Source organism: Cherax quadricarinatus, chromosome 36, assembly GCF_038502225.1.
Source record: "Cherax quadricarinatus isolate ZL_2023a chromosome 36, ASM3850222v1, whole genome shotgun sequence".
In the NCBI taxonomy this organism is placed as follows: Eukaryota; Metazoa; Arthropoda; class Malacostraca; order Decapoda; family Parastacidae; genus Cherax; species Cherax quadricarinatus.
The window spans coordinates 16,990,839-17,007,119 of NC_091327.1; the positions used below are offsets into that span (position 1 = coordinate 16,990,839).

The 16,281-nt window shown below is 37.4% G+C and overlaps 1 long non-coding RNA gene across 2 annotated transcripts in view; it reads left to right on the plus strand.

The window, feature by feature from the left end:
* Positions 1-13,636, plus strand: part of LOC128691291 (uncharacterized) — a 79,546-nt gene extending 65,910 nt beyond the window's left edge. Inside the window, exon 3 of one of the 2 annotated variants that reach the window (XR_008407419.2) lies at positions 13,486-13,636. This is a non-coding gene — a long non-coding RNA (uncharacterized lncRNA). Of the gene's footprint in view, positions 1-4,027; positions 4,368-13,485 lie in introns of those variants that run through there. The other variant, XR_011392829.1, reaches the window with a different exon arrangement.
* The last annotated feature ends 2,645 nt before the right edge of the window (positions 13,637-16,281 follow it).

The following is a 16,281-nucleotide window of genomic DNA, read 5'->3' on the forward strand; positions in this document are numbered from 1 at the left end:
TTCTTACTAGTTCTTGTTCTTGTTTATTTCCTCTTACCTCCATGGGGAAGTGGAACAGAATTCTTCCTCCGTAAGCCATACGTGTTGTAACAGGCAACTAAAATGCCAGGAGCAAGGGGCTAGTAACCCCTTCTCCTGTATATATTACTAAATGTAAAAGGAGAAACTTTGGTTTGTCCTTTTGGGCCACCCCGCCTCGGCGGGATACGGCCGGTGTGTTGAAAGAAGATATAAATATATATATATATATATATATATATATATATATATATATATATATATATATTATTTTATATATATTCGGCAAATTTATATATATATATATATATATATATATATATATATATATATAATATATATATATATATATATAATATATATATATATATATATATAATATATATATATATATATAATATATATATATATATATATATATATATATATAATATATATATATATATATATATATATATATATATATAAATTTGCCGAATAGGTAAAACTTGGGAATTTGGCTTAAATAACTGCTATTCATGTCGAATAAAGAAAGCAAAAATTTGTATATGCAATAATTTCGCAAAAATCATTCTGAACCTACGAAAAAAGATATTTCACTGTTTATTAAATTATTTTAAACTTATCTATAACATATTTAGTTGGATTAGGCTGAATTAAATTGCACTTGTTATAATATGGTTAGGTAAGTTTCCTAAGGTTCTTTTGTTACAAAAATATTAATTTATACATTAACATTAATGTATAAATTTTAGAAACGACTTAATTTTAAGTGAGTTCTTCCTAATTGCCCAGTTTTACCTATTCAGCATGACACGAGATATATATATATATATATATATAATATATATATATATATATATATATATATATATATATATATATATATATATATATATATATATATATATATATATATTATGCACACACTTGTATAATTATTGTAGTACATAGGCACATGAATCTTACGCCTGGGTACGGTACCTGTATGAAGACATGACAAGCGAGTGAGTGGATTTGATGGTGCCATGAGCAGACATGGAAATGTCGCCTCCCCCCACCCACCCTCTTAACCATTCATCATGTGACATGTTTATGGCTGGGAAAGCCGTCAGTAGTCATGAGCACACGTGGAAAGGTCATGGTTCATACGAGCGCCACGGGTGGCTTTATTTGTGGTACGTTTATGAAACTGTACTTAATCACTTCCTTGTAATCACCTCATTGAGTTGGCTACGAAAGGGTGCTACTGACAGTGCTGTAGGCAGGTGCAAAGTGTGCTTAGTACTTTCATTTTATCGAGCTGACGATTGCTTGTAACCAACGAGGCAGCACTTCAGCCATCTTTTTCTTGCATTAGCGATTTTTTACTAGAGGAATCTGCCTGTTGTCTCTATCCTCTTATCACTCAGTTCAAAGTTGAGACTGCATATGCATGTGTATAGAAATGTCTTCTTTTATGTGAAGAAAATGTGCTGTCTCTTAGGAGAGGGAAAGTTGATGGATGGTCATTGTTGTTGGTGTCTTAGGGTAAACCAAGTAACAGGAGTCTTTGGCATAAGATGACCAGATTAGGGATGGTGGTCAAAGAAGCTGGAAGGAGAACGTTTACTGTAGTGATCACAGGCTAAGCTGTACAGCAGTGAGGTGTGTACTCATCTGCTTGTGGTTGCAGGGGTTGATCCACAGCTCCTGGCCCCGCCTCTTCGCTGGTCGCTACTAGGTCCACTCTCTCCCTGCTCTATGAGCTTTATCGTATCTCTTCTTAAAGCTGTGGATGGATCCTGCCTCCACTGCTGCACTTTCTAAGTGTGTGTGTGTGTACTCGCCTAATTGTGGTTGCAGGGGTCGAGACTCAGCTCCTGCTCCCGCTTCTTCACTGCCCGCTACTGGGTCTTCCCTCTCCATGCTCCATGAGCTTTATCATACCTCGTCTTAAAACTATATGTGATTCCTGCCTCCACTACATCACTAGCCAGACTATTCCACTTCCTAACAACTATGTCGTTGAAGAAATACTTCCTAACATCCCTTTGGCTCATCTGAGTCTTCAACTTCTAATTGTGACCCCTTGTTTCTTTGTCTCATTTCTGGAACATCCTGTCTCTGTCCACCTTATCTATTCCACGCAGTATTTTGTATATTGTTATCATGCTACCCCTGACCCTCCTGTCCTCCGTGTCGTCAGAACGATTTCCCTTAACCTTTCTTCGTAGGACATGGGTGTGTGTGTGTGTGTGTGTGTGTGTGTGTGTGTGTGTGTACAATACATACACCAATGCATACACATTTCCATGTTTTGGTGTGAACGTGTATTACACATCGTGTACTCACTTTCTCAGGGAGGTCCAGTCAACGGCCCCTCCAACCCCACCACCATTTTCCCCCACCCATACCCTCCCTTCCGGTTCAATGTCCACCCCTCTCCCACCATTCCAGCAATGCCCTCTCTCTCCCGACCCAGTCCCCTTTCCTACCAGTCCCTCTTTCCCTCCTGCCGAAACCCCACTCTCCTGCCCAACCCCTCACTCAGAACGCCACTCACCTCCGTGTTCAAAAAAATCTTACCCAGCGAACTTTGACCCCCTCCATGCCCCCCCCCCAGTCCCTCCACAGACTAAACACGTAATCTTGTAGCAGCAGGAAAGACGACCCTCGTGAATTTTGGATTGTTGCCTAAGTACCACTACGAGGAAAAGGAAAAACCATTCCCAAAAAAGGCCGAAAGAAAGACTCAAAGAAAATAGAAACTTTAAAATGAAACAGAAGAGATGCAGATGTTTTTTACTGAAGGGAAGACAAATGAGAAGAGGAAAAGAACTAGAAGAATTGGAAGATTATTTGGAAGGATTGGAAGTAGTATTGGAAGTAGAAATTACAGACGACGAAGAATTTGAAGGGAGAAATATCACGATTACTTTTATTGTTCCGAGGGATTGCTGAAACAGGAGTAAAGTAAAAATTGTAGTATGCAGGGTAAAGTAAGATGCAAAATATAGATTAAAAAAAAAATAATTATATGAGTAAATGAAAATTTATTTTAGAAATAAATTCTAGTGAGAATATATGTATTATCTCAGGAGAAAATGAAACATAATTTCAAGGAACGAGAACAACTGAAAATCATAAACAATACTAAACAGACGGATTAAGCAGGTAGGTATGTGTGTTTGTGTGTGTGTTTGTGTGTGTGTTTGTGTGTGTGTTTGTGTGTGTGTTTGTGTGTGTGTGTGTGTGTGTGTGTTTGTGTGTGTGTGTGTGTGTGTGTGTGTGTGTGTGTGTGTGTGTGTGTGTGTGTGTTTGTGTGTGTGTGTGTTTGTGTGTGTGTGTGTGTGTGTGTTTGTGTGTGTGTGTTTGTGTGTGTGTGTGTGTGTGTGTGTGTGTGTGTGTGTGTATGTGTGTGTGTGTGTGTGTGTGTGTGTGTGTGTGTGTGTGTGTGTGTGTGTGTGTCGTGCCGAATAGGGAAAACTGGTCAATTAACAAGAACTCGTTTAAAATTAAATAATTTCTAAAAATTTCTCTTAACCTTTAAGGATATATATTTTTCATTTATGTTAATGCAAAAATTAATAATTTTTTACCAAAAGAACCTTAGAAAACTTACCTAACCTTATTATAACAAGCCCAATTTAATTTAGCCTAATCCAACTAAATATATTTTAGAAAAGTTTACAATAATTTAATAACAGACACAATGAAATATATATTTTTCGTTAGGTTCAGAATGATTTTTGCGAAATTATTGCATGCACAAATTTTTGCTTGCCTTATTCGGCAAGAAGAGGGTTGCTCTCTTAAACTAAAATCGCAAGTGTTTCCCTATTCGGCACGATACACACACACACACACACACACACACACACACACACACACACACACACACACACACACACATACATACATACATACATACATACATACACACACATACTCTCACATACTCACACACTAAAAACATACTATAATCAATATTTTTGGAATTAAACCATCTTTGATTTGTGTTGTACAGATTAGGCCTATCGATGACCCTCGTGCCATCACAGCCGTAAAATCCAATAAACCAATCAACAGAAAGGAAAAACGAGAAGAACGTGAGAATGAGAGGCAGGTAATAGATGAACCCAGGGAGCGTGAAGAGGCACCCGACTCGCTGGACTTTTCAGCCAGAGACAAGATCCCGAATATAACTGAAGAAACGCATTCTCTTTATTTCCCTTGATCCGTTACCTTGTGGCCAGACTCGTGTGGACGAGAGGCCATTCAATGGTTTACACGACACGTCCTGCCCTTGTGTCCTTCACAACTGCAGGGGGTAAATCATGTTAGAAAACGCCAGACACAGAGAAACACACACATATACACTCAATAATAAAAGGTAAACTTAACTCTGATAAACATTTATGATGAGACATGATTTAATGACAAAGTAGAATGTGTATTCTCCTCCATCTTATTGAGAGCTTTTCGCATTTTTAGCCCAAAGTATGATTTAAAATATCCAAAATATTTAATTGTCAAATCTTTTAAAATTGCCAGAGGTACCAAAAGAACCTTAGAAAACTTACCTAACCTTATTATAACAAGAGCAATTTAATTTAGCCTAATCCAGCTAAATATATTTTAGATAAGTTTACAGTAATTTAATAATAAACAAACACTATGAAATATATTTTTTTCGTTAGGTTCAGAATGATTTTTGCCAAATTATTGCATACACAAATTTTCGCTTGTCTTATTCGGCAAGAAGAGTGTTGTTGTTTAAGCCAAAATCGCAAGTTTTACCTATTCGGCACGACATATATATAACTATAGCTATAGTACTGACTGGGGAAACCACAACCTCAGGAAAGAGAGTAAAAGTTCTCCGAGAAAAAACCTGGAGGATTCTTTCTGCACCTTTTAAAACATTTATAATCAATTGAGCTGCAGCAACATATAAAAATTTTGCATTTCGAAACTGTCATAGCAATTAAAAAGCTTCATTTCTGATCAGAAGAAACGAACGGTGAATACAACACGGTATATTTCAGAAAATTCTGTCTCGCCTCTCTCGGGGAAGGATGAAGCGTTTCTCAGTCTCGTTGTGTCATATTTTTTAAGTAACATTTACCTGAGTGGTTAAAGGTTGCGAGGTTGAATGAAGAAACATTACAGAAAAATGTTGCAATCCAGACGATGTTAAGGAAATTCTGCAGGTTGGTGTGGAGGTGGATGATGCGGCACAAGTGCAAATATTGCAAACCAGAGGTTAAAGTTCAAAGCAAAACTGATATCATTGTCATTTAATGAGTGTCGTCTAGACCATTTTTTTTTTCACTTTGATGGAACTCCTGGCTAATGGTTTGAAGCGACGCAGCTGCAGTTACGTGTAAATATTACTGGTGAGGCATCGCCCACGCAGCGGCTTTCATTAAGTCACACATATAGATACTTGCGACTCGATAAAACTTACCGTTTGTCGTATACCTCGTTAATAAGGTTATCAGGCAGCTGCATTTGTCTCCTTATCAGCGTGTCAGTATCTCGTACCATTACCAACTCAGGATGACGGTGTCGGAAAAAGCGAGGCAAATCATCACAATTGTGGGAAATGATACAAGATCAATCCTTTCTTGCAGTCATAATGGAGAGAAATCAGGTCACATGAGAGGTCAACATGACAGGTCTAGTCATAAGGTTTATTTTAATGTATTGCTGCTTCGAAATTGCAAAGTATTTCAGAGACCCTAATATGGCATAAATCGTAAGATGATAGTTATTAGATATCGCCGATGAAGTTAAAGTGGTTGCCCGAATTTTTTTCTTCCCCCAGGGTTTCCATGGATGCCTTGAGAACATTGCGTTGGATCGGCTTCACATTTTTAAAACTGGGTTTCTGTAACTATGGAATGGTTCATGCAACTATTGGTATGTGAAGGTGCTCTCTGGCCAGTTTTCTACAGACCATTCCTCACTTTGGTTTCCATGTGATAACTTGAGAAAGCGTTAACTGACAGGCTTCGGTGTGACCAGTTATTGGTCTAAGCTGAACCGAAGCCTCGTCATAAGTTTCCTTCTACGTGAGGATTATTTGTTTACATTTCTAGTCACGGTATTGCGTCTTTTTGTTCTTTCTTGATAGACTTCTAAGTTTCAACAGTGGTGTATCCTGCTTAAAAGAAAGTTGGGATTGTTACTGGTGTATGTACCTGCCAATTTGCTAAATTATTTTAACATAGTTTGATATCTTTACGTGGAGTTGTTTCGAGGATTTTTCATCTGAACGAATCGATCGTTGATGGTTTATACGTCATGCAGAGAAAAGAACTTGAGTGTTGGCTGTGTAGGTACAAATATTCAAAATACCAGCACCCTGTGATAACTTGAGAAAGCCTCTTCTGGTCGCCTTCATACATTTAGTTCTGGTGTCTTGTTTAACGGAAGGTTGAGCATTGTTATTGGGCTGTATAATTCCCAATTTCCCAGTTTTATTAAATAGATTCTGATTTACCTTTTAGTAACTTGAGAATACCTCCTCAGATCGCTTTCAGACCTTTAACGTTTGTTTATATTATTTTGAGGAACATTCAGACTGATCTTGGATTGTGAAGGTACAAATCTGTGTATTTACTAATAAAGGTATTGAAAATATATTTCGATTTTTTGGGTTCTGTGCGATCACTGAAAAATACATCGTCAGGTTGGGTTCAAACTTTCAATATTAGTGTATATTATTAGAAGTTTTTTTTCTTTAGTGGGTTTTGTAACCTCTAATTTGCTAATTGTATTATATTATTTTTCTAAGTACTATGCATACTTATTTGAACCACTAAGAACTAAGGCTCTGAAGCTGAAATTTTAAATAAACCTTTAAAACCCGTCAAACCTGTACCATGGAAATTTTTAAACAATTCCCAGTAGCTTTTTAAGATACATTAATTTTTTACAAAAATTTACAACAGTTATTAAATAAGATAAATTTCAAATATTGAATATTTTGTACAAAGCCATGGTTTACTGTGTCCTTTTACAGGAGAATAACATATGTGAGCTTAACTAAGATCAGTCTATTGGTTTCCGAGCGCTGATGGGATGTCAGACGCAAAAGCTTTTACTGCAATCTTCCCCAAAAGTATTGCTGAGTTGCTATTAAATCATTAGTGTTCACCTGTATTCAGGTGTGTGTGTGTGTGTGTGTGTGTGTGTGTGTGTGTGTGTGTGTGTATGTACGTGTGTGTGTATGTATGTGCGTGTGCGCGCGCGCGTGAACTTGTCAATATCCAACACACACCTTTCACCACATTTGCTACCTACCTCCATGGGTATATTTGCGGGTCCTCCGTTCATTGCCCCACCCCGCCTCTACACTTTGATGTCTTCCACACCTTTCACAGTCCATAGTGAAGAGTGTCATTAGTTCTGAGAAATCCACATCAATAGTAACTTCGGAAGAGGAATGGCTGACGCCCCTACCACTAGCTGAACACGAACATCGAACTGAGTTCGCAGAAAACTGTACATCAATCAGAGCAAGGATAAAAAAAAATATATATATATACCAATACGCAAAGGGCAGAGAATTAAAGTCCTAGACCTCTTAAATTCTCAGATTCTTTTGTTTTAGTGGAATATAGATCATTCACCGTATAATTACTACAGCGGGTGCTCATTCCACATTCCTCGTTCGAAATTTATATGAATTTTTCCCCCTACATAGCAATAATCCAAAATGGCAGGTTGAAGTAAGTTAGCACGATTGTTCCAAAAGTATAAAAAGAAACACCACAGTAGTCCTATTGGCTTATGCTTCTCACACCTTACCATCCTCTCTTATATGTATAACATGTTTTTGAAACATCCCAAAATAGGTCAATTTCATTGTAAACCATCTCCATTAAGCTATTTTAATGGCTTGAATTTAACAGATGAGTAGATGAATTTAACAGATGGGCCAAAATTATTTGCAGTCCCTGGTCCCTTGCAGTCCCTGGTCCCTTGCAGTCCCTGGTCCCTTGCAGTCCCTGGTCCCTTGCAGTCTCTCCATAGTTCTAAGGACTACCCCTAATATCTATGCTGGCTCTAAAATGTTTTTGACATTATTGTGGAGACGATATAAGAACGGTAAAAATCTATCGACTGTTTGAAAAAAAATGCAATAATAATAATAATAATAATAATAATAATAATTTACACTAAAAAATCAATTAGTTGGTTGCAAGTTGATTAATGGGGTTTAAAGCCTATCGTCTACACGAGGGTCATATATACACACACGACACACGACACACACGACACACACGACACACACACACACACACACGACACACACACGACACACACACACACACGACACACACACACACACGACACACACACACACACACACGACACACACACACACACACACACACACACACGACACACACACGACACACACACGACACACACACGACACACACACGACACACACACGACACACACACGACACACACACACACACACACGACACACACACGACACACACACACACACACACACACACACACACACACACGACACACACACACGACACACACACACATGACACACACACACACACCACACACACCACACACGACACACACACACACACGACACACACACACACACACACACACACACACCACACACACACACACGACACACACACACGACACACACACACACACACACGACACACACACACACACGACACACACTCACACACGACACAGGACACACACACGACACACAGGACACACACAGACACACACACGACACGCAGGACACACACAAACACACACACATGACATACACACATGACATACACACGACACACACACGACACACACGACACACACACACACACGACACACACACACGACACACACACACACACGACACACACACACACACGACACACACACACACGCACACGACACACACAAACACACGACACACACACACACACACGACACACACACACACACACTCGACACACACACGACACACACACACACGACACACACACACGACACACACACACGACACACGGCACACACACACGGCACACACACACACACGACACACACACACACACGACACACACACACGACACATACACGACACACACACACGACACACACACACGACACACACACACACACAACGAAACACACACACACGAAGCGATGGGACGACACACGACACACACACACACGACACACACACACACGACACACACACAACGACACACACACACACACACACACACACGACACACACACAACGACACACACACACACGACACACACAACGACACACACACACAACGACACACACACACACACACACACACACAACGACACACACACACAACGACACACACACACACACACACACACACACAACGACACACACACAACGACACACACACACACACACAACGACACACACAACGACACACAACGACACACACATCGACACACACACACAACGACACACACACACACAACGACGCACACACACAACGACACACACACAGGAATAGACTCTGAGGTGTCCCTGTTTGCAGATGACGTGAAGTTGATGAGAAGAATACACTCGATCGAAGACCAGGCAGAACTACAAAGGGATCTGGACAGGCTGCAGACCTGGTCCAGCAATTGGCTCCTGGAGTTCAATCCCACCAAGTGCAAAGTCATGAAGATTGGGGAAGGGCAAAGAAGGCCGCAGACGGAGTACAGTCTAGGGGGTCAGAGACTACAAACCTCACTCGAGGAAAAAGATCTTGGGGTGAGTATAACACCAGGCACATCTCCTGAAGCGCACATCAACCAAATAACTGCTGCAGCATATGGGCGCCTAGCAAACCTCAGAACAGCATTCCGACATCTTAATAAGGAATCATTCAGGACCCTGTACACCGTGTATGTTAGGCCCATATTGGAGTATGCGGCACCAGTTTGGAACCCACACCTAGTCAAGCACGTGAAGAAACTAGAGAAAGTGCAAAGGTTTGCAACAAGACTAGTCCCAGAGCTAAGAGGTATGTCCTACGAGGAGAGGTTAAGGGAAATCAACCTGACGACACTGGAGGACAGGAGAGATAGGGGGGACATGATAACGACATACAAAATACTGAGAGGAATTGACAAGGTGGACAAAGACAGGATGTTCCAGAGATTGGACACAGTAACAAGGGGACACAGTTGGAAGCTGAAGACACAGATGAATCACAGGGATGTTAGGAAGTATTTCTTCAGCCACAGAGTAGTCAGTAAGTGGAATAGTTTGGGAAGCGATGTAGTGGAGGCAGGATCCATACATAGCTTTAAGCAGAGGTATGATAAAGCTCACGGTTCAGGGAGAGTGACCTAGTAGCGATCAGTGAAGAGGCGGGGCCAGGAGCTCGGACTCGACCCCCGCAACCTCAACTAGGTGAGTACACACAAGACGACACACACGACGACACACACACACACACACACACACACACACACACACACACACACACACACACACACACACACACACACACACACACGACGACACACACACACAACGACACACAACGACACACACACAACGACACACATAACGACACACACACACAACGACACACACACACACAACGACACACACAACGACACACACGCACGCGCACGCATATACAACAGGCCTAGTGTCTAATCGACATGTACCTAGGACAAAATGGTAACACACACACACACACACACACACACACACACACACACACACACACACACACATACACACACACATACACACACACACGCAACAACGCACACACACAACGACACACACAACGACACACACACAACGACACACACAACGACACATGCGAACGCATATACAACAGGCCTAGTGTCTAATCGACATGTACCTAGGACAAAATGGTAACACACACACACACACACACACACACACACACACAATTAGGGTTTAAAAGTGAAAACTGGCATCATTTTCTCGAAATATTCTAAGGTTTCACAAAGAGCTTTAATATTTAATGTTTAATCGATGTGGTAATATTTCTACTACTTTGGCTAATAATAATAATAATAATAATAATAATAATAATAATAATAATAATAATAATAACGTTTACAATTCACTGGCAATTTTAATAATTAAAATAATATTGTAATAACATTAACATCAAAAAGAAATGTGAAGAATTGAAAAAAAGCTGAAAGTGAACTAATTATTCTGCAAATATTATTAGTTAGGACGTACAAATGACTTCTTAAATATTATCAAGAATTAAACATCTTTATATACGTACAATATTCATATATTTATCAATGTGAAGATGATATTTGCAGATACATAGAAAATAGTTTTCCCAATGCAAAATTTTTTCTAGACATGCTGGGGAAAAAACTATATATTTAAGTTTTTTTATTTCTAGCAAGTTAAATTTATTTTTACTGATGCATTAAAAGCATTAATACGAACATAGTAAGAGTGTTAAGAGCAAAATATGTTATATAAAGAGGCAAATAAATGATTTTTCGAATAGATGTATATATCCGTGACACATTTGTGTAACTAAACGCATACATACGTAAAAATGCCTTTTAATTGGCTGTAATTGTCAATATTTTGTAGGTTTTTGCAAACGCAGTACAATTGCATCGACCCATCAGTAAATTGAGCGCATTGCATTTTACTTGTCAGGGCTTATTTCCGTAATTATCATTTGGTCAGTGTATCAGTCCGTTAGTCAGTAAATTAATTATTCAGTCAAATAACTAGTCACGCTATCAATCACTAATTCAGTTTATGGCTTAATTAGTTAATCAGTTAATAGATTAATTAGTTGATAGACTAATCGGTTCTAGTCTATCTTCAATTATAGGACTATAAAACAGGTGGAGGTAGGGACAGATTTTTCAGTAATTTCACAGTCTGTTGCTTTCATACACATGCTTGCAATACAAGAGTACAGGTAGAGAAGCGTACAAATGTGCATAGCGCAAATGTTAAGTTACAGGTGCTTTAAGTACCCGTGCTGATAAATGTACAAGTGCAGTCAAGTGAACATGTGCATGCCCGGGAGCATGCATGATCACATGTGCAGATAATTCAATTAACCAAGAGCACATAAACTTCACACAGAAGCAGAATACAATATCGTCTCCCTTCACTTGCAACACGATGAAGGATAAACAAGAGCGGTGATAATATTCACATCGTGATTACACTTCGAATCACTGTATCTTGAATCAACACTGCCATAAAGCCAACTGTCCAAGTTTCCTCACTGTTTTTCACGATTCTTAAACACACAAAAAAATATCCAGCGGCTGGCAATTGAACTTCGAGCATATACCTGTACGTTCAATATAATTGCTTTGCTACAAAAATAACATGTCACCCTAAAGTGGTGTGTCTCAAGAGGGAACCGCAATCAAGGAATCGGCTCACAGTAGGTACGAGGGTCGATGCTCAATGAGATACAAACACGAATTCTCCAATCACCACAGCTTTTCATTTTAATCATGATCGTTGCAGACCCGTCTCTCAAACTCTTACTAATCAACGAACTGAGACTTGAAAAGGACTTCACTGCATTGAATATGATCAAATTCTTTTTACCCTAAAGTCGGATGACTCTCGAATCTTCAAACAACCTAGTGGATACAGTTAAGAAACTCGACCCTCTGGCGTTCACCAACAGGATAAATCTGCAACATAGCTTAAAATATTTGATAATAGTGAACGTAAAAACTACGTGCTTAGCATATCTTAATGCGTTAAAATCATATGTGGGATCTTCAGGCTGAAAACGAGGAATGCGTATCAGCAATACTACACATTATGTAACGTTCAAGAGAGAGCGATTATGAAGAAGAGTTAATGCCATCCAGTTTGTCCTCCCCAACAGTGCATACACGGGAAATATATAGTGCCCAGAATTACTGAATGTGATTAACTTCGTTCCATTCCATGTTCGTTGCGAAGGTATTTGCGATGACTTCCAATTAGTGTTATGTTCTCTACGAAGTTCAACTTTTCTTTACATCTTTGCTCTATTCTTTTTTTCGTTTTTGCTTTAATTCTTGGACGTTAGCGTTACATTTTGGTTACTAATGTTACTTTTAATGTTATTGCCACTATTATTAGTGGTAATCCTAATTATACTAATTATACTTCTGATTCCCCTACCTAGTTGTGATAGACTTAGTTGTATAATTGGTATTTTATAGTTTTTCACATTTTTAAATAAATAAAACTAACAAAAGTAATATTTATTATTATTATTAGATAATTTTTATTAAAATGTTAAAATTAATAATTTTATTTACATGAAACCAAGTGCATTGAGACAAGCAACTTAGTGTTCCATCACTGGCAGTTGCACAAGAGGTCAGTGGAAAACAGATGTACATTACCATTTCATTAGGCACTTTTTAAATACATATTTTGTGTTTACTCCTGCAGATTCATCAGCAACAACACTGGTTCCATCTGTGACGATTCTCTCTCTCTCTCTCTCTCTCTCTCTCTCTCTCTCTCTCTCTCTCTCTCTCTCTCTCTCTCTCTCTCGCTCTCGCTGGATGAGGAGTCACGCTGACAGGATTACGTCTTCATTAAAGGTAAGTTCGTACTCTTTATTTTTTTGTCATATTCGGAAATATAATTTGTTCTGCAAGAAAATATTTGTTTTTAACTGATGGTTTAACGTGGCTAATGTTTTCTTGTTGGTAAATCCTTTTTCTTTAGTGGATAATGTTTAATTCGACTTTCCACTGTGTGTGTGTGTGTGTGTGTGTGTGTGTGTGTGTGTGTGTGTGTGTGTGTGTGTGTGTGTGTGTGTGTGTGTGTGTTATTTACTGCTGTCCGGTAACACCTTTTTTCATGGTTGTTTCTGGAAAGCCTTTTAACTGCAACTACCCAGGGGACATCTTATTTTGAGATTGTTTTAAACAAAAAGGCAAAAGCGTTTTTAACTATGTGCTTCACTCATATGTTGTTGGTTTTTGACACCTTAGTGGGAATTGTTTTCGAAATTCTGTTAAAACTTACCAACACCCTTGCTCTCTCCCTTTTTCTCTTTCTCACCCTCTCTCTGTTTTCATATATTCACCATGTTAATTTTCATTTTTTTCTTCTTTTCAAATTTTATTTTGGCTCTTTGTTTGGCATAGTTTAATTTCTTCCTGTTTTTTTTTTCTCGTTATTTTCTAATTAAACTTTTGCTCCAACTTTTGTTCAGTTTCATCTGTTGTTTCAACAATTACATCTTTTATCCACTTTTTTTTCTATTTGGTTTTCTCTATTTTTTAACGTGTTCTCACTATTCATCAATTTTATCTCTTCAAATTCTTTTTGTAATCTATCTATCTTCATATTCTCATCTTTTCCCTTCTCCAAATTTTTAGCCGTTGTTCATCTTCGTTTCTTATTTTGATTTTCTTTTACTACCTTTTCACTTCTGTTTTTAACTGATTTTTCATTTCTTTCTGTTCTCCACTTTCTTTGTTTTCTCTCTTTTTCCTTTTCTCGAATTTCTCTTGGTCTCAGATTTCTTCCTGTTCTCTATTTTCTTCATGATCCCCATTTTCTTTCATTTTCACATTTTCTTCCTGTTCTCTATTTGTCTACTATTCTTTAATATTCTTTTTCTCTTTTACTGTTTCTTTATTCGATATTTTCCACTTTTTTCCTTTTTCCTGTTTTTTCATTTTTCACGTTAAAATTTTCCCTTTTCTTATTAAAATGTTTCGCGTGAATATAATAATTCTCCCAGGAAACAGGACAAGTGTTTCCTGGTGCAGATCTTAGCGATAAGATGACCCACCACTAGAACTTTTGGTCATCTGACCGAGGCCTAGAAATCCAAATCTTATAAACACACAAAACAGTAAAATAAATAAAATAAAAAAAAAGCTACTCATGGAACAGATAATCAATCTTTTTTTTTTTTTTTTTTTCCCTCACGATATTTCTTTTCTCGAGTTTCCCATAGTCTTTTTCTGTCTATATTTGTTTATATGTTGAATTTTGTCACCTTTGTAACTATGTTCCTATTCTAATTTTATTACACAGAAATATTTTAAACATGTGTATACATGGATAAGTGTAATAAACACCTGCCAGTACTCAGTAATGATCCACATGAAGTCACAAACATGAAAAGATTAATTGGTCTGTATATTTCGATCCCCTTCTGGGATCCTCTTCAACTGAAGAAGTGGTCGAAATATACAGACCAATTAATCTTCAGTGTTTCTGGTTCCATGTGAGTTATTACTGACTATGTGTATACATAAGGTCATATCTAGCAATAGGTAATCGCAACTGTTTCAAAAATCGATATATTTTGTCTTATGCGGCAATATATTTTACCACGTTAACTGCATAGTAAACACAATTTTATCTTTAATTTAGCAACTTAACCTTGTTGCAGTTACGCAACATTTCCTTGGTCAATACAAATTTAGATGATATAATCTTTCAATTATCTTAATCTTGCAGTGTTCAAACTGATTTTCAGTGTTATTACAACAGGAAATAACACAAATCTTGCTTAACAATATAATCGTATATATATATATATATATATATATATATATATATATATATATATATATATATATATATATATATATATATATATATATATATATATAATAATAAATATATATTAAATAAATAAATATATATATATATATATATATATATATATATATATATATATATATATATATATATATAATATAATATATATATATATATATATATATATATATATATATATATATATATATATATATATATATATATATATATATATATATATATATATATATATATATATATATATATATATATATATATATATATATATATATATATAATATAATATATATATATATATATATATATATATATATATATATATATATATATATATATATAAGTCAAAATGGCAAGCTATGGCTAAAACTCGTTTCCATATCGTGTACATAAACCGTATTTCACTTGGCTTAACATGATCTCATGTGCCCAGTTTGTGAATGGCGTGTTCTTTTCGCTGGACTTGCTGAAGGGCCTAGACTACGACGAAGATGGTGTCCAATCTGTAGACTTGCTGAAGATCCTTGCTTCGTGGATGCTGCTGGTCTTAACTAATTCTTGTGGGAAAGACACGAGTAAGCTGAACAGGCCTTTATTTGGAAAATGTTTCGCACTAAGGAGAGCTGTATCAAAGATTGCTTAGGGAGAAAACGTCCA